Source organism: Phacochoerus africanus, chromosome 1, assembly GCF_016906955.1.
Source record: "Phacochoerus africanus isolate WHEZ1 chromosome 1, ROS_Pafr_v1, whole genome shotgun sequence".
Classification (NCBI taxonomy): domain Eukaryota; kingdom Metazoa; phylum Chordata; class Mammalia; order Artiodactyla; family Suidae; genus Phacochoerus; species Phacochoerus africanus.
The window spans coordinates 246,865,918-246,887,017 of NC_062544.1; the positions used below are offsets into that span (position 1 = coordinate 246,865,918).

The following is a 21,100-nucleotide window of genomic DNA, read 5'->3' on the forward strand; positions in this document are numbered from 1 at the left end:
GAATAAAATCACAGAGAACCAGAATAAAATTAGAAACCAAAAGGAAAAATTTTAGAAAGCAACTTTTCCTTTAAGAAAACTATTTGAACAAACTCGTAGGAATAAAACATTTAAAATGGAATAATTTTGCAAAGTAATATTTGGGAATAGTGATTTTGAAAGCCCATTAGAAGAAAACAAAACCTTATTATTTTAGTAAAAGATCTGAAAAAGAATATTTCAACATGGTTCAACATATTAAAAATATATTATGTATTTGCCCATTCCTGGGTTTTAATATTTAAAAACGATAGGCTTTAATCGTTTACAAGTGCAGTAACTATACTGCACCTGTAAATCACAACTTTAAATAGTTTAAAGTTGTCTAGAGCTTGTACCTGGAACAGATCTTGCAATCTGAATATGGTTGGTATAAAATATATCATAAAATATTGACACTTTTCCACCTTAAAGAGTGCCAAATTTTCCTGAGGTAAATTGCACTTGTAAACACCAATCATTTTTACAATGCTTTAAATTATCAAGTGCTGGCACTTGTGACCCAATTTATTTAAGCATTATTTTGGATCACATCAAATAAAAAGGGCATATTTTCAAAGACAACATTCTACTGCCAAATACAACCAACTCATGTTTATTTCTTCAGGTGAAAGGTTCAGGGTCAAATTTTTCAAATATTATCACTTTTTTTCTTTTACAAAACCTATTGTCATCAGATTTTCAAAGCTTTGTTTAACTGAAAAAGAACTATGCAATACTAGAGAATGTTATTATTATATGCCTCTAATTAAACTGAGACAACAAAACCAGTATCCAAAATGCTGTCATGTTTTTTTTTTCATTGCAAATGCTGTGATTGTCAGATTTACAAAGCTTGATTTTATTTTTTTTAAATACAGGACCAGAAAATATTGTTATAATCATTGGCATTTGATTAGCTTAAGTTTTTTTCAAATCTTCCGCTTTCATAAAGTATTATCAGCTCTATAGATATCATACTCTGATACTTACTTTATTTACATCTCATTCGATGCTTAAGAAAATTGAATAACTTTTCATCAAAAAAGATAGGTGTTTCCAAGGCCAAAAATGCATTTTGTATCTCTGCTCTTGGTAAGCAATAAATCTTCAATGATATAATACTTTTAACTCTCACGGCAAATTAGTCACTTGTCAAGTCCATTGAGAGACTAATGGAGTCTTGTTTCATCATTTTATATCCTGTAATTTTTTTCTAACTTGAGCGAAGTTTTATATTGTATTTAGTTCAATATTCTACGTAAAATAAAACCAGGGAGTTCCCGTCGTGGCGCAGTGGTTAACGAATCCGACTAGGAACCATGAGGTTGCGGGTTCGGTCCCTGCCCTTGCTCAGGGGTTAAGGATCCAGTGTTGCCGTGAGCTATGGTGTAGGTTGCAGATGTGGCTCGGATCCCGCGTTGCTGTGGCTCTGGCATAGGCTGGTGGCTACAGCTCCGATTAGACCCCTAGCCTGGGAACCTCCATGTGCCGCGGGAGCGGCCCAAGAAATAGCAAAAAGACATTAAAAAAAAAAAAATACAGGCACAAGTACAATGTGTTACTTGTGTACTTACTGTTAAGTATATGAGTCTTCACTAGCTGTGTAAGATCAATCATTCTACAAGTAACTTTTGCCACTATTTTAAGCTGCATTGCTTGAGATAGAAGCTGTGTTCAAAACCTGATCATGAGCACTGCCCCTACTTACTTTTCGGTCAGCCTAGTTATTATTATTAAATAATAATATTATTATTATTTAACTGGAAAATTAAGGATACCAATAAATCCTAATTTATATTCAAGGCAGAGATTCTTAGAAAAATGACGGACTTGCTAGAACATGGGGCAAATATACTCTCTCCAACCTTCATAATTTTACTTCCTGAAGAGATATGCAAATTCTATGTGAACACACTGTTTAGAATGGATTGAAAAACAAATCCAAACAAATTCAATCTACCCACAGATAGTAAGTTCATTGTATTTAGCTGCAAAATAATCTCATTTTCCTAATAAAAACAATAATGAAATACTCATAATGTCCACACCCACCCACATCTCTGCCTGGATCAAATCCATTCAGAGTTCTTCCCGATTATGAAGAAAACTCACACACTTCTGAAGACAGGTAGTACCATCTTTATTTTATTGCTATGTAAATTTATGAGGACACCGAAGGCCAAGGAGAAGATGCTGCAAAACCCTAACCTCCTCAATATTTAATTTGCAGTTTTCACAAACAGATTTCTATACATAATTTTTGGCTAATTATCAAATATAAACATAAAGTGAAATGAAAACTATTATGACAACTTGTTTCTGTTTCTCATTTTTCTTACAAATATTCTTCTTGAGTTTATTCTCAAGAATAAACTGGAGAATTTTTTCTTGCTTCTACCTTCAAGATCAACCCTCTGCCTCCAAAACATATACCTCAAAATATATACATTGAGGTCACCTGAGAACAGGATGCCACCATACTGCCAACATTAACCACCATTTTTTGGAGTCACTTCATGTTTTATTGAACACTGTTCAAAAAACATCAGCCAATGTCTGAGAGGAATTATTCATTTTTTCCCTAAACTCTGACAGTATTTAATTTTTTCATAGTTTACAACTAACCAATCTAGATTTAAACCTCAAGAATGCCTTAGACTATGTTTATTTTAGAGTCAATCTAAGTTAAGAGTCATAATAATTAACTACTGCCATAAGCAGCTCTTTGCAGGAACCACCCTCAGCAGGAAGTCCCTTTTCTTGTCACATAGGAAAGCTATATTGTAACTAACTTTTAGACCAGGCACCTCCAAGCTCTACTCATCTCTGGCCCAGGCACACCTTTCAAATCTATTTATCTCACAATATCTTGCCTAACTTGTTGGTTCTTTCCATAGATTAAAGAAGCAGAAATGAAGAATAAGTTAATTAATGATGACCAGATTTTTTCCCTAGCTTCCCCTTCACTAATCTCCCCAACAAACTGTGTGATTAAACTGTGTGAACAAGAGAATATATAGAGGAGCCTGCACACAGTGAGGGATGGCAAAGACTCTGACCCTCTATCTCAATGATTTACTGAGATTACTTCCCTTCTTCCTTTAAGACTTTCATGGCCCAGTAGAATCTTCAGAGGTGGTTTTGGAGAAATGCATGCCTAGTCCACCATCACCCCAGATTGCTGGCGTTCTGATTAAAGTCACCTTTCCTTTCTGCCATTTGTGAGCATTGATTTTGTAAGCTGCAGAACCCTCCATTTGATAACACCTCTGGGAATAATATAACTAGGCTGACCGAAAAGTAAGTAGGGGCAGTGCTCATGATCAGGTTTTGAACACAGCTTCTATCTCAAGCAATGCAGCTTAAAATAGTGGCAAAAGTTACTTGTAGAATGATTGATCTTACACAGCTAGTGAAGACTCATATACTTAACAGTAAGTACACAAGTAACACATTGTACTTGTGCCTGTATTTTTTTTTTTTTAATGTCTTTTTGCTATTTCTTGGGCCGCTCCCGCGGCACATGGAGGTTCCCAGGCTAGGGGTCTAATCGGAGCTGTAGCCACCAGCCTATGCCAGAGCCACAGCAACGCGGGATCCGAGCCACATCTGCAACCTACACCATAGCTCACGGCAACACTGGATCCTTAACCCCTGAGCAAGGGCAGGGACCGAACCCGCAACCTCATGGTTCCTAGTCGGATTCGTTAACCACTGCGCCACGACGGGAACTCCCTGGTTTTATTTTACGTAGAATATTGAACTAAATACAATATAAAACTTCGCTCAAGTTAGAAAAAAATTACAGGATATAAAATGATGAAACAAGACTCCATTAGTCTCTCAATGGACTTGACAAGTGACTAATTTGCCGTGAGAGTTAAAAGTATTATATCATTGAAGATTTATTGCTTACCAAGAGCAGAGATACAAAATGCATTTTTGGCCTTTGGACTTTTCTAAATTAATTTATATCTATAGACCATCTCTGCCAAGGAATGTTCTATAAGCAAAACAAACAAAAAATACAAATTAGGTTCATTTATCATTTATTCAATAATTGAGATATCTGTATTGTCATAGATTCACATGACATGGCTCTTGCTTATGTAATATAAAGTAGTCAAGGCTAAACACAAACACAAAATCTCATCATTTTTTATTAGAAAATATACTTTTATAAGTATGTGTATATATATCTACTTATATACATATGAAATATTTTTATAGATTCTGAATGCTCTATGTTTTTTATAATTTAAAAAGCATTTATAATAGCTTTCCTTTATGAAGACTCTTAATTTGTAAAAATGACACAAAACCATGAATCAATTTATTATCCCAAGGTCAAGGTACTCTGGTCACTAAGATAGCCTAAAATGCCTAAAAATAATTTTATAGTATTTTTCCTTTGTTTTCACTCCAAAGACAAAAGCTAAACAATTATATACCTATCAGCATATAGTTATAGTAACTGATGTCCTATTTTTTATTAATGGTATAGAATATATCATCTTTCTGAGTAAAATATTAGTGGTCACTCCTTTTCCTTTTACATTATTGTTTCAAATAAAATCAGTCCAATGTTAATGGGATATTTTTTTCCTCTTACAGTTATTTTTTTCCCAGTAATTTTGCATACATATTATTCTAATATCTTTCCATGGATCCACTTGAGTGACCAATGGAAAGGTTAAGTTGGAGTAAGAGAAAGCATTGCAACTAATTAATATGTCAGAGGAGTATAGTCCCAGCCAAAAGAGTTAATGAAGCTTGCTAAGGACACATGTGGGCCTTTTGTAACACAGGCCTGACTGTACAGCCTAGTTAGGTTAAATTGTCTGTCAGTTACTGGCCAGTTGGCCACCACCTGGCTGCTTAGGCCAGTCTCTCCCCCATCCCCAACAGCTCTCTTCCCAGCTCTCAATGGCAAGCTGCTGCCACTAAACCTCTAGAAGCCTCTGACAAGTTCTGGGCACACAATGGGCTCCTGACAAGTGAATGAAAGGCCAGGGCCGACACTCTGAATGGGGAAGATTTTCCCCATTTAAACGAGTAATGTTCACAACAACACCCATAAAAGAAAAAGCCCATCCTTGGTGTCAGGCCATTAACATGTATAACAATATGCTAATAACCTTCTAGATTACTTTCAGTTTCCAAGGACATTTAAATACATGAATTGATGGCTTCAATCTTAAAGGAGATTGTGGGGGAGGAGGAAGAAACACAAAGTGAATGGGAGAAATTGCCATCTATCTCACACAAAACCATTTTAAAATGCCTTCCACCCAAACAGAGTGCTTCTGTCTATGGAAAGATTGCAGCAGCTCACACAGTGCTCCTGAGGGAAATATTATCAATGACGTGCAAATCTCTATGAACCATGTGTTTAAACATGACTGTTGTGATCAGATGGTGCTTCCTGATTGAAATTATTTATAAGCGGAGTCATGGACTTTTGGTTTTGTGGTTGTTTTTTGTTTCTCTTCCTTCAACTCCCTCCTTTGGGAAGCTTTCCATAGTTACTCCAGGTAGAGCCTTGCCCAAATAGAATACATTTTTGGGGACACTGTGAAAAACCATATCACAAAAATAAATAATGACACTTTGGAAACAAGCCCAGCCTAAGGCTGTAGCCCAAAGCAATTAAGAACTTATTGAACAAAATAAATCATAAAAGATATTTCCTTGCCCATTATTTTATCATCTGCCATTTTCTTAGAATATAACAAATGTGAGGTGAGGTCTGTAATATTATGTCCCACCATATTTATTCGAAATAAGCCTCAAAATTAAATATCAATTTATGTTATCATAAGAAAAAAACCTATCATATTTACCACCTGCTACATTGTATGTCAGAACTCATTGCTTCCGTCTTAAAAAAAGACAGCAACTCTTTCTTTAGTGCTAATTAATGATAGTCAATCAATTTGAAAAATCACTGTTCTCATAGATTTCAATATTGGGCTCTTGCCACAAAATTGAATCTGCCTGGCTTCCAAAGAGAAAAGGCATTTGGTAAATATGATATGCTTTTAAAAATCCTGTCACAAGGAACTTAACAGGAGTAGGTAAACTTCTGGTATAACATTTCACTTCAATTTAAAGGGTAAAATGCTTCTTTCTTTACACAATTTTGAAACAACTCTTAAGTATGATGCATCAAAATCTGCATGTAATGCAGATGCCCATTTTGTGCCTGTTTCCAAATACATACCTACGTCGTGATGCTAGACGGAAGCCCTTTTCATGGGGTCAAGCCTATTAAAGGGTTTGCTTCCCTATGCAGCTGAGCAAAAGTATCAGAATGTCATTCTTAAAATGGGGTTATAGAAAGTATACATTTGGTTTTCATGCTGTAAACATATTTGTAATGACCTGTTGGGCAAGTGAACTACAGAACTTAATCCTTGGTTACTAACAAAGATAATAACAATGCACATCCACATATTATTTTGCAAGTAGTCTTTAATTATAATTCAGATCTAGGGTTCAATATTCCTATTTGGGCTCAGGACCCCTCTGTTTACCCTCTTGCTCTCCTTTTAGTAGAGGAGGGAGTGGCAGGTGAAACAAGAAAACTGTGTAAGATGGTAACTCATATACCATCAGCTCCTTGGCCCACCAAAGCATGTGTATTTAAAGGACCAGGGGATACCTGCACTGGCAGAGTACTGCTGTTCCATTTCTATCAGGATGGAGAACCTGAGTAAGGTGTCCTCCAAGGTTATAAGTAAGTAATATAGTAAGCTATTTTGAGGAAAATAAAACAGACTAAACCAAGTATCCCCATGTTTAAACTTTAGTATTTCTACTTCTGTAGCGAAATCTTCCTTTTTATGAGGCTAATCTCAATATTAAAGTTTACAGTTTTCCAGAATCACTCACCCGACTCTTTTTCTATAACCACCAATAACGAAATTAAGAAAATTCTTCAGGAAAAATAGACTAAATGCTACCATTTCTATAAAAAATAAATAAATCAAAAACCAAATTAACAAAATTAACAAAATTCTTCAGGAAAAATAGATTAAATGCTACCTTTTCTATAAAAATAAATAAATAAAAAACCAAAGTGAAATTTGTGAAGTGATATTTACATCTCAGTAAAACCAAAGCTGTGTCACATTTAGATTGTAAACCGAAGAATAAAATGGCAAAAGAAATAACTTGAGGGGGCGTTCTTTTTGTATGGCCTAGTGATGCTGCAGAAACAACTTCTTCAAGTTCAAGGACACAGCGTTCTGAAATATATATCTGATAATGCACATATGTCTATTGTTCCTCTTCATCTGGGGTAAGAGTTACAAAAAATAATTGTTTTACTATGTAAAACAATTAGCAAATGAGTAGATTATTTTATGTATAGATTACTTAAGATTGCACTTTATCCTGCATATAAAAGGCAATATCATTTAAATAATTTCATCATGGTTAAAAGTAATGAAGAATAATCCAATTGGATTAGATTTGGCATTTAAGAAGCATAGCTAATATGTAAGTAATGTGTATAAGATAGAAATATATATTTTCCATCTGAAAGAAGTTATGCTATTTTTACTGCAAGTTTGAATATCTTAAGAAACTGTTTTAAAATAGAGAAAATAACATATACAATTAGCAGAGTGGGATTTCAAAGGCTGGAAATTCAATCTTTTTATACTTTTAAATTACTTTATGGTTTAAGAAAAAAGAAGTCTAATTTTTGCATTCAGGTGACCTGAATGGGCTGAAGCTTTTTCATTAAAAAAAAATCTCCAGCCAAGAGGCAATTGTTGTCTCCAGACAGAGACAATTGTTGGTGTTTATTCTACTGAAAAATGTGAATATATTGTGTTTCTGAGTATTTGCTTAATTAAGAAAGAAGCTTTATATAATTTATGGACAATGAATTTAAAAGATAGATTTCCAAGGTTCCTTGTCTTTAATTTTTCTGCTGGTTTTATCTTCTTATGGTACACCAGAGCTACTCAACATTTTCCATTTCAAAACAGGTATTGATTACAAACATTGAAAATTATATACATAAATGTCATTATATAAAAAGATAAGGTTTCTTTTCTTAGCAATAGGTATTTAGCATGTAGTAAATATCATTTTATTTTTACTTTCTAAAACAAATATGCTAACATACATAGTCTTCCTATGTATTAATTATTTAGCATTCTGTATTTTAAAAAGATTGCATTTAATATAAGCATATTTTTTTCTTAACTAGGATATAATATACTAAACACTAAAAAACTTTCCATGCAATTAAAATTTAAAGTTTCTTAATTAATATGAAATTATATTTAATATATTTATCATAGTTTCAACTCTCAACAATAAGCATGTAAAGATTAGATAGTAATAAATAAATACTATATAAGTTTTAGAGCAATAACTTTTTAAAATTTTACTTTTGGTTTGTTTTTAATCATAGTCTCCTTAATGACCTTAAAAACAACCTATAAAAGTGTTTCTCTCTCTCTCACACACACACATATACAAACAAAAAAACAACACAAACTTTCTACTTTCAGAGAGCCAATAACAAAATACCACAGTTGCCAAAGTTATCTGCTTCCTATCAAGACCCATGTTTGGCACAAGAAGTATTCAATTCATTCATCATTGTCAATGCACTAGTACTCTAATTATTTCAAATTGTTTCCTCAGCCAGAGGTCTAGGACAAATCAAGCAAGCCAAAAATAGCACTTATGAATAATTATGCATAATTTACCTCAAGGCCTGGACCAGTCTATCATTAAAACTTTTACTTGCCACACTGTGATCTCTGCTAATTGCAAACTTTAAAATTAGTTCAAGGTTGTCTTTTTATCCAGTGCCAACCTCAAACTCTCTACCTAGTGACTTTCTGGTACTTTGAACACTTCAAATAAAATGTCATCAGAATTTTGTAAAGAATATATATACATTAAAGATGGAAATTGGTGGAGAAACTGTTGCTCCCACCTTTTGCAATATTCAAATATGTTCACAAATGGTATAAAGACAAGGAGTTAGAAGTCAAAATATGGTAATGACCTAACTATGGGAATTCTATTCTGCTGAAAAAGAAAGAGATTTAGCAACATACAAATATTTCTCTTTGGTGTCAAGTTAGTTCTCAGACAGTCACTATACTTTCTTAAAGAAGGGCTCCTTGACATTCTGCTGTTCACTAGAAAATCTACTTTGACCCTCATGGAGGACAAAAACTGAGACACCCATGTCTTTTACCACTGAAGTCAGGATTTCTAATAACTACAAATATTTCCAAATATGCAGTATTGTATAACAACTGAAGGCAATACATGTCAATTTCTATTTCTTCAATTTAATGTTACTTTTTCACATATAGAATGCTACAAACTTCTTCATTATCTCCCATTATTTCTCCCCTTTTGTCCTACCCATGTTCTACCTTATAGTTATACACTTTCTGCTCATTGAAAGAAGAGAAAATATGAAAGAGAAAACAAATGTGATATTTTAAATTATCTGTCCTTCAATTTATTTAATTTTAAACTTTCTTTCCCCAGGCCTTTGAAGACATACATCATTAAACTGTCATCTTCCTGAATTATTTTCTTTGCATAAAACAAAGGATGCTCCATTTCACCTTGGACATTTTGAGGTGAAATGGGCCAACTTGTGGGAATGTTTTTCCTAGCTGTGACCGGTCAGATAAATGCCCCTACTCCATACCTTTTTAATAATATATCATACTTGCTGGCTTTCTGTGGTTGTGTTTTTGTGCTTTTTGTTAACTGATGTTCTCAGAGAATCATTCGCTTAAAGAACCCCTTTAATATCACCAGGTCAGTTCACTCAGTATGATTCTATCTGAGTCCTCCCTAAACTTCGTTCCAAAATATTTTTGATTTGGAAGGTCCTGCTGAAATACTGCTTTGGAAACTGGTTACAAGCGGATGGTGCCAAGAAGCATAAGCAAAAAAGAGAGCAAACTGGGGGAAGTAGATGAATTTGGGGAAGAAAAAGAAGAAACCTAAAGATCGAAGGTAACTGATTTGTCTTCGATATCCCAAAGAATTCTGTTGCTTTGTTTCTGTTATTTTCTGTCTTTTTTCATGAAAGAGAACCTTGTAATATGGCTGTTAGGATGGTACCAGAATGAAAATCAGAAAAAAAGGAGTTATTAAACCTTACATGACTTTGTGTCATCAAGAGTTACAGACATATCCAACACCTGCCTGGCCTCCCAGTGGAACTTGGCTACTTCAAGCAAAAATGTTGCCAAGTGCTTATGTCGAAAGGAGAGTCTATGTACTGCATAAAATTTGATCTTATTCTCAGAAATCTTTTAATTTAGTGAACAATTTAAAAAATGAACAAGTTACCTTTAATAAATAATTATAAATTGCGATAAATTATATGAGAGAGAAGATAAGGAAAGGAATAGACAATAACAACAATGGCTCTTAAGCCTACTTTAGACAGTGAAACAGGGAATGCCGGACATTTAAGTTGAGAGCTAGACCAGCAGGGTGGTACATGGAGGTCTTATGGTTAAGAAGAACCCAGGATCTGGAGTAAGGTTACCAGGGACTTAATTCTACCACTTATTTGCTGTTAATTAGCCTTTAGCCGAGTTACTTAATCTCTCTGGCTTCAGTTTCATTGTTTGTAAAACAAAGACGAAGATAGCATCTAAAACCATAGGGTGAACCACATTTGGAGGGACTGAAGAAAGTGTTCTGAGAAAACAAAAACACAAGAATCAGAGCTCTAATGAGTGAAAGCATTTGCTGCTTCTGAGAAACTGAAAATCAGCCGGTGTGACCACAGCATAATCTGGCAAGTAGGAAGTCCGAGTGAAGTACAGCAGGAGCAATACCATCCAAAGCCTAGTCAGCCCTGGAAAGAAGTCTGGACTTGGTTGTACAAAAGGTGATGTTTGCTCTTCCTTCAGAAGATGTGTATGTAAGTGTTCAAGATAATGGTGGGTAGAAAGGGACAATATGAAAAAGATGACATTTTTCTCCCTGAAAGTAGTAACATTAAAAATTAAGCAGAGGATTAACATAAAATGTGTGTTTTAAAATAGACCACTTTGACTACAATGTGGAGATTTTAAAGGGAAAAGCAGCAGGAAGAGCAGGGACATTTTTACTACATGCAGGAGACCAGTTAAGAGATCATGGTCTGGACCATGGTGCCAGCGTTGGGGATGGAAAGAATTTGATCAATCTGCAAAGCGTTTACATTACATTATTTAAAAAATGATTTCTTCAAAATGTATTATTTCCTTGAAGAAGTTTTATATGCTGATAATACATATTGGGTGGGTTGTATACTATGATGTTTTAATTTTCAAGATCAATTTTTGAGAATTAGCATTGGTAAATTGTCTTATTCTTAAACGAAGATCCTTTGTTTTCTTTTCCAACTTTCTCACTGTAGCTAGAAAGAAGACTAGACTGAACTTTCCCATGGGTCCCGATAGGATTGTTTAGAATGCTGAATCACAACTACTTACAAAATGTCTCCTTTTAAATCTGTTTTATGCTCCGAATCCTTCACTGATTAGAAGTGACAGAAGGCCCATACAGAGCTCCTGAAATCTTTAAAAACCAATGATCTAAGATAACAGTTTCTAAAGTATTAAGCATATGAGAATCCAAAATCAGTAAAGTTGCACTCAAAAACTTTTTGAGTAGTACCAGTGGTCTCTGTGTAACTGTATAAATAAAATTTCATTTAATGCATCATGATTAACATTAGTGTATTCCTTCTATTAAATAAGTTCATCTAGTTCCTAAAATATACTTCATGACTATTCTATTCTATTTGGTGTTCTGAGGGATTAGCATATCAGCACAGTCTATTAGCACTAATTTGATGCTCTCAGAACAGCAAATGGAAAGAAAAGCACATGCTTTTATTGAATAATTGAGAGGTCATTTCTACTGCCTACTCTTTTTGTTTTGTTTTGTTTTCCTATGAAAGGAAAAGATTATTAAGGAATCTAGAATTTTGTGTTGAAAAATTTCTGGTAGGTGACAAGAAGTTAGGAAAAACCAATGTGTTTCACCCCTGAGAGAGTATGAGTGAAAGCAAACCCAATAGGCAGAAGCTGTGAATGGAAAGAATCAGGATAGGTTAGGGTGGAACAAGTTTTGGAAAATGTCCCCCAACAAAGATTTCCCAGTAGATTCAATCAATGCCATCCACTATACAAATGTTCCTTGGCTGTTTTTGGCTGGCTTTTGTCTAGGCTATGCACGTCTAGATCAATCACTTTTCTCACCTCCTTCTGTCTGAAATTTAATTTCTGTCTGAACAATTCGACATTATCATTGGAATAATTTGAGTTTTTTCTAGTCCCTTAAAACTATTTGATATCATTTTCTACCCTGGTTTGGTGCGCTGAACTGCTGACTTCTCTACCTCAAACTAGGCACAGTCAAATGCTAATGGGAAAAATCCCATTCTTTAATGTGATGCTAGTGCTAGTTCACCTGGATAAACCCACCAGACTTCTTGAATTGATCTCAGATAGAATGGAATTTTCTTCTCTCGCTTCCCCAGTCTATTAATCTTAGGAGTCATAAGTTTCATGCTCTGGATTGATTCTGATTTGTCTGGGTGTGTTGCATTTTTCTATGCCACTTAGCTGTATTAGAGATCTACAGCTCATGTTAAAAACCGAGAAACATAGGAATCTCCCAACTTTCAGGAGTGGAGATCAGATACCGACAATTAGGATTCCTTTAGGGTATTCAAAGTGTCTCATACCCATCGTTCCCTAGAAACATACATTAAAGAATAAAGAAACTCACAAAAATTCTACATTTAATTTCTTTTCTTTTGTCTTTTTTTTTTTTTAGGGGCGCACCCACGGCACATGGAGGTTCCCAAGTTAGGGGTCTAATCTGAGCTGTAGCCGCCGGCCTACGTCACAGCCACAGCAATGCCAGATCCTTAACCCACTGAGCAAGGCCAGGGATCGAACCTGCAACCTAATGGTTCCTAGTGGGATTCATTTCTACTGCACCATGACAGGAACTCCACTACATTTAATTTTTAAATCAAGAATATAACATTTTGGGGAGTTCCTGTGATGGCGCACTGGAAACGAATCCGACTAGGAACCATGAGGTTGGGGGTTCAATCCCTGGCCTTGTTCAGTGGGTTAAGGATCCAGCATTGCTGTGAGCTATGGTGTAGGTCACAGACTCAGTTCAGATCTGGCTGTGGCTGTGGTGTAGGCTGGCGGCTACAGCTTGGATTAGACCCCTAACCTGGGAACCTCCATGTGCCATGGGTGCGCCCCTAAAAAAAAAAAATAGACAAAAAAAATAAAAGAATATAGCATTTTGGCATTATAACACTAATGTAATGTAGTGTAACGTAATATAAAATACAATAACAAGGATAGCCTAATGAATCAGCAGCCACACAAATGAGATGATCTGGGAAAGTTTTTCATCCTATCCTTTCCCTTACCTACGGCCCCACCCCTCAAAATCAAAGTACTATACTTGAAACTAAAAGTTAATCAAGTTATTTTCATTTTAATTATTATCCTTTAAAAATATGAGTCATCATTGTTGAATGTGATGCACCAGGTATGAGCTAAACTCTTTAAATAAAGTGTAACATTTACTTTGGGCAGGAGCCTCATGAAATAATCTTCACCACCCCTACTTTAGAGATGGAGAAAATGAAGCTTACAGTGACCACCCCTACTTTAAGATGGAGAAAATGAAGCTTACAGTGAATAAGAGGCAGTGGCAGGCATCAATCTGCCAGATTCCAAGGCCATAAGCACTCTAAGTTGGTTTATTTATTGTTCTCATGATAAAATTAAATATTCCTGGTAAATCTAAGCTTTAATTCTTTATAATAGAGTAAATAATCTTTGCTGAGTGACTGTGCTGATACATACAGCTGACACTACAACTTGCCATCCAGGCATCTTTACATTGAAGGATTTGGTACCCTGGCTACAGCAGCTCTTAACTGCTTCAGATGTTGTCTCTGTTGCAAACAGCAGCCACTCCAGAGCTCAGGCCCTTCTCAGGGTGGCACATCCAAAGACAGAACTTATAGGAATGAAAAGGCCTGGTCACTGTGGCCTAAATCAAGATAATTCTTTTTTTTTTTCATTTTTAATTTAATTTTTTTTTCTAGGGGCACACCTGGGGCATATAGAAGTTCCTGAGCTAGGGGCTGAATCAGAGCTGCAGCTGACGGCCTACGCCAAAGCCACAGCAATGCCAGATTTGCGACCTATGCTGCAGATTGCTGCAATGCTAGATCCATAACTCACGGAGCAAGGCAAGGGATCGAACCCGCATCCTCATGGATACTTGCCAGATTCTTAACCCACTGAGCCACAATGGGAACTCCCAAGATAATTCTAAAAGACCATTTCAGGCCATGCATGCTGAGGTGGGCCTATATCCCAGTTCAATTGCTCCTTCTGCCCTCTTGATTCCTCTTCTTCCTTCGCCAGGGATCAACCCACAAAGTACTACTTAATAAATGTTTGGCATGCTGGACTCCTTCTTAGAGTCTGCTTCCAGGGAAACCCAACTCACAAAAATGGAGTAAGACGGAGAGGCTGGGCATGAGAGGAATAAAGAGAAGGACACTGAAGAAAGCACCACCGCACACAACGCACATAAATCAGATGCCAAAAAACAACTTCCCAGTTGATTGTGTTCCATTCTGCATAAAATTAACATTGCCACTCCTTGTAGCTAAAAATATATTATACATACATCACAGTGGTTTATTCTTTCTGATCTAACTTCTCCTTTAAATGGCATGTTCATTTATTTACTCCTGTTTTTGCCATTTCCATAACACATGTCTCCCAAGGCACCAGAATCTTAGTATCACTACAACAATCTCACTTTACACCTGTTGTCCCATTTCATTTTATTTATTTTATTTTTGCTTTTTAGGGCCACACCCATGGCATATGGAAGTTCCCAGGCTAGAGGTCAGATCGGAGCTACAGCTGCTGACCTACAGCATAGGCACAGCAACACAGGATCCGAGCCACACCTGTGACCTACACAACAGCTCACAGCAACACCAGATCTCCAACCCACTAAGCGAGGCCAGGTATAGAACCCAAGTTCTCATGGATACTAGTTGGATTCTTTTCTGGGGCACCATGACGGGAACTCCATGTTGTCCCATTTTTAATCTGAAGTAGTACCTACCTTCATTCCCTACAGGGATGCCAATTATGTGTTCATCCAACTAATCCCCAGAAGTTGTGTGTATCTCCTATTGAGATTTTAAGTGAATTGTGTCACTTGGATAAAAATGGTCATTGAGCATAGCAGACTTGAAATAATAAAAATAATGATATATCAAGGATTTGCCAAAGATCCGTAAACTTAATACCAGCTTGTATTTACAAGAAAGTGGGGTAACCAATGCCTCCGTGGACGGATTGCTAACAGGACAATAAACTGGTACGACGTCTACTGAGGGAAATTTGACAATATTTATAAAAATTTAATATGCACACAAAGTTGGGTTCAGCAATTACTATTCTAAGCACTTAACAAAAATATATTTACTCAATTGTGAAACAATATCCATACCAGGTTATTCACTGGAACCACATTTATGTTAGGTGGAAAAAAAAGAAAATTAAATGACTCATTGTCAGTAAGAAACTAATGAAATAGGAGTTCCCGTTGTGGCTCAGCAATAATGAATCTGACTAGTATCCATGAGGACACAAGTACAATTCCTGGCCCTACTCAGTGGGTTAAGGCTCTGGCATTGCTGTGAGCTATGGTGTAGGTCACAGCTGTGACTTGGATCCTGCATTACAGTGGCTGGGGTGTAGGCTGGCAGCTGTAGCTCTGATTTAACCCCCTAGCTTGGGAAATTCCACGTGCTACAGGTGCAGCCCTAAAAAAAAAAAAAAAAAAAAAAAAGAAAGAAAAAGAAAAAAGAAACTAATTAAATAAATCTTGGTATATCCACACTATGTACCATGTAAACATAAAAATAAAAAACAATGGAGTTCCTGCCATAGTGCAGTGGGTTAAGAATCTGACTTCAGTAGCTTGGGTCACTGCAGAGGTGCAGGTTTGATCCTGGCCCAGCACAGTGGGTTAAAAGATCCAATATTGCTGCAGTTGCTGCATAGGCTACAACTGTGGCTCAGATTCCTGGCCTGGGAACTTCCATATGGTGCAGCTGTGGCCATAAAAAAATGAATAAATAAATAAACAAGGATGTTCTTTATGTGAAAGATTCCCCAAACACACTGTTAGTTTTCAAAAAAAAACAAAAAAACAAAAAAACTATGCTCTACAAAAATATTACTGAAAACTTCCATTCAATCTAAATTATATGCCATGACACAATCCTTATCTACATAGAAGTATACAAAATAACATGAATGGAAAGGAGAAAAAATGACCTACTGGCAGTGGCATGTGTATGAATCAATGTATTACCTGTTGAAAACTTTGCACTTTAGGCTTTTGATATATTATGGTTCTCGAAGTGTGGTCCAAGAAGGTCAAAATGATTTTCATAGTAATAAGGCAGTATTTTGTCTTTCCTCTCTGTATTACTAGTGTTCAGTGGAGTTTACCAGAAGCTCTTTGATGGGTGGTGACATCATATCTCCCATGCTAGCACCTCGTGAGCTTACTATTATTTTTTAGATGAATTAATAATTCTTTAAATTCCTCAGTTTAATTCCCATTAAGGTAAATATTGATTTACATAACCCACATAAACAAAACCTCAATAATTTTTGTGTGTAAAGGTGTCCTGAAGCCAAAAATGTAGGAGAACTCTCTGATACAGGAAATTAAAAAAGAAAAAAATTTGCAGTGTAGAGACATTTGAGGCTTTGAGATGGGAACAATTAGTGAGCTGTGGAGACCAAAAAAAAGAAAAAAAAAACAATTTTTCTGATGGATTTGGCATAAAAAGGCCTAGAAAACGTTTGCCAAAGAGATATATCAAGTTCGTAACAATATTAAAGAATGGTTATGGGAGTTCCCATCATGGCTCAGCGGCTAACAAATCTGACTAGCATCCATGAGGACGCAGGTTCGATCCCTAGCCTCGCTCAGCGGGTTAAGGATCTGGCATTGCCGTGAGCTGTGGTGTAGGCTGAAGATGCAGCTCAGATCCTGAATTGCTGTGGCTGTGGTGTAGACCAGCAACTGCAGCTCTGATTCGACCCCTAGCCTGGGAAACTCCATATGCCACAGGTACGGCCCTAGAAAGCAAAAAAAATAAAGAAAGAATGGTTATGTTACAATGTTACAACATTAATTAGGGATGGGAATAAACAGGTACAAGTTTGCTGGTACAACATGATTGTGTTTTATTTTATTTTTTTATTTTTTATTTATTTTTTGTCATTTTGCCATTTCTTGGGGCGCTCCTGCGGCATATGGAGATTCCCAGGCTAGGGGTCGAATTGGAGCTGTAGCCACCGGCCTATGCCAGAGCCACAACAACGCGGGATCCGAGCCGTGTCTGCAACCTACACCACAGCTCACGGCAACGCCGGATCGTTAACCCACTGAGCAAGGGCAGGGATCAAACCCTCAACCTCATGGTTCCTATTGGATTCGTTAGCCCCTGCACCACATGAGAACTCCTGATTCTGACTATTTTAAAAGAAGTGTATATACACACACACACACACACACATATTTCCAAATTCCAATGTTGGTTTTTCTCTGAGTGCTGGTATATAAAGCTGTTATTTACTTATGAGCATTTATTTATAATTATTTTTATAAACATTAATAATTGTAGAAACCTAAAAACTTTTCATAGGGCCTTCACATGAAGTCTCATTTTATTCTTCTAACAACTGAAAGAGAAATAACCTGAATATTAACATCATTTTACGTAAGCAACTGATACCAATAAGACATTCTACACTGCTTTTTATATTTTTCCATATTACTTATCAGGTATTAACATATTATACAATTTAGTTATTTATTATATCTGTTATATATCTCCCTCTGGATGAATGTAAGATCCATTTGAATTACTCCATAACATTATTGATTTCCAATATATATTATATTCCTTTGCTGCATTGGCAAACTGTTTCTTCTGATAGAATACAAGAAAACTGATGACTAGTATTTTTTATTCCAGTTCTTAGGGTGTATATGGTATCAGGATAAAGGTCTTAAGGTGTCAGTGTAATTGCCACATATATTTACACACATTCAAATCCAAAGAAAATTTTCTATTTTTGGAGAAATCACAAAAAGAAAAAGAAAAGAAGGAAGGAAAAAAGGTAAGAAAGAAGGAAGGAAAGGAAACGAAATAAAGAAAGGGGAGTTTCTGTCATGGCTCAGGGGTTAACGAACCTGACTAGTATCCATGAGGACATGGGTTCAATCTCTGGCCTTGCTCAGTGGGTAAAGGATCCAGCATTGCTGTGAGTTGTGGTGTAGGTTGCAGATGGGGCTTGGATCCTGAGTTGCTGTGGCTGTGGTGAAGGCCTGCAGCTATAGCTCCAATTTGACCCCAGCCTGGGAACCTCCATGTGCTGTGGGTGTGGCCCTAAAAAGACGAAAAGACAAAAAAAGAAATAAAGAAAGGAAGAGAAAGAAAGGAGGAAGGAAGGAAAGAAAGAAGGAAGGAAGGAAGGTAGGAAGAAAGGAAAAAAGAAGGAAAGGAGGTAGTGAGGTGAGGCGGGGGAGAGGTACTGAAGGCCTATATAAAGCCTAGATGATATTTGGTTTCATAAGAACTATGCTCACACTCCAACACTAAATTTCACAGTTCACCATGCAAGCTAATATTTTATTATACTGAGTACTTCGTGTATATTCCAACATAACAATTAGAATGATAACAGTAACAGTAATAATACTAAGGCTATAAAGAGATTTATCTACCTTGGATTCCCAGGAACTGAACCACCTTCGCCTATTTGTATGCACAACCATCGAATGTTCTCCACTTATTTTCTGTAGCTTCAGCTGGCACCTAGTGCTTGGCTCATTGACTATTCCAGGCAAGGACTATGAAATAAGAGTGAGAGACAATGCAGAATGTCTCCTTGTGACATTGGCTTCAGCAACAACATCTAGGTTCCATAGAGAGCCTTGACAAAGGTGCCAGTATTCAGAGCCAAGGACTAGATAAAGGTAGAGGTGACTGCAGGGACTTCACCAACAGATTTTGGTGGTGTTTTCTGTGGTCCTCATTGTACCCTCCTCTACTTGGATCCTGCTGCCTTCTGAGCTGGGTTGTCAGGTCTTGCTGATATTCCTACCAATAAACTCCTTTTCTGACTAAATCAGCCTGAACTAAGGACTCTGAGACATAAAATAAGCATCTGATTTGATAAAAAGAATTGCAGGTTGTTCCTTCCTCTGCAGTTTTGGGGAGTATTTTCAGAAGGATAGGTATAAACTCTAAATGCCTGGTTGATTTCACCTGTAAGGCCATCTGGTCCTGGACTTTTATTTGTTGGGAGTTTTTTAATTTCTGATTCAACTTCATTACTGGTAATTGATCTATTCATATATTCTATTTCTTCCTAGGACAGTTTTTAGAGATTGTACTTTTCTAAGAATTTGTCCATTTCTTCTAGGCTATGCATTTTATTGGCATATAGTTGTTCATAGTAATCTCTTATGATCCTATTTCTGTGGGGTCCACTGTAACTGCTCTCTTTGCATTTCTAATTTTACTAATTTGAGAGTTCTTCCTTTTTTTCTTGATGAATCCAGCTAAGTGTTTATCAATTTTGTACATTTTTTCAAAGAACCAGCTTTTTGTTTCATTGGTTTTTTAAATTATTTTTAGTCTCAATTTTATTTATTTCTGCTCTATCTTTATGATTTCTTTCCTTCTACTAACTTTGGGTTTTATTTGTTCTTCTTTCTCAAGTTTCTTTAGGTATAAGTTTCTATGAAGCCAGCCTCATCCTGATACCAAAAAGATGGGAAGATATAACATATTTTTGGATTATAAGGATCAATACTGTTAAATTGACCATACTACCCAAAGTAATCTACATATTCAATGCAATCCCTATCAAATTACCAATGGCATTTTTCACAGAAGCAGAATAATTTCAAAATGTATATAGAAGCACAAAAGACCCTGAATGGCCAAAATAGACTTGAGAAAGAAGGACAGAGCCAAAGAAATCATGCTCCCTGACTTCAGACTCAGCTAAAAAGCTACAGTAATCAAAACAGTATGGCACTGGCACACAAATAGATGCATAGATCAATGAAACAAGATAGAGAGCCCAGAAATGGTCAGTTAATCTATGACAAAGGAGGCATGAATATATAATGAAAAAAAGGCAATCCCTTCAATAAGTGGTTTGGGGAAACTGGACAACAATACGTAAAAGAATGAAATTAGAACATTCTCTAATGCCATATACAAAAATAAACTCAAAATGGATTAAAGATCTAAATGTAAGATTGGATGCTATTAAACTTCTAGAGGAAAACAAACAGAACACTCTGACATAAATTGTAGCATTATTTTTTGGGATCTGTCTCCTAAAGTAAAGGAAATAAAAGCAAAAGTAAACAATGGGACTTCATTAAACTTAAAGCTTTTGCACAGTAAAGAAAGCCATAACCAGAACAAAAAGACTACCTACTAAATGGGAGAAAATATTTGCAGGTGATATGACCAATGAGGAATTAATATTCAGCACATATAAACTAATTCAATTCAGCATCAAAAACACAAACAATTGACTTAAAAAATGGGCAGAAGAACTGAAAAGACATTTTTCCAAAGAGGAAATGCAGCTGGCCAACAGACACATAAATACATGTTCACTATCGCTATCATCAGGGAAATGCAAATCAAAACTACAATCAAATATCACCTCACATCTGTTAGAATGGCTATCATCAAAAAAAAAAAAATACAAATAGCAAATGTTGGTGAGGATGTAGAGAAAAGGGAACCCTTGTACACTGTTGGTAGGACTGTAAATTGGTATAGCCACTGTGGAAAACAGTATGGAGGTTTCTCAAAAACCTAAAAATATAACTACCATATGACTAAGCATTCCAACTCCTGGGTATATATCTGAAATAAACACTAATGAAA

At 36.0% G+C, this 21,100-nt stretch overlaps 1 protein-coding gene across 2 annotated transcripts in view; it reads right to left on the minus strand.

Annotated features, from left to right (window-relative positions):
• The window catches only part of EPHA3 (EPH receptor A3), a 351,366-nt gene that overhangs the window by 279,349 nt on the left and 50,917 nt on the right, over positions 1 to 21,100 (minus strand). The window lies entirely within an intron of this gene.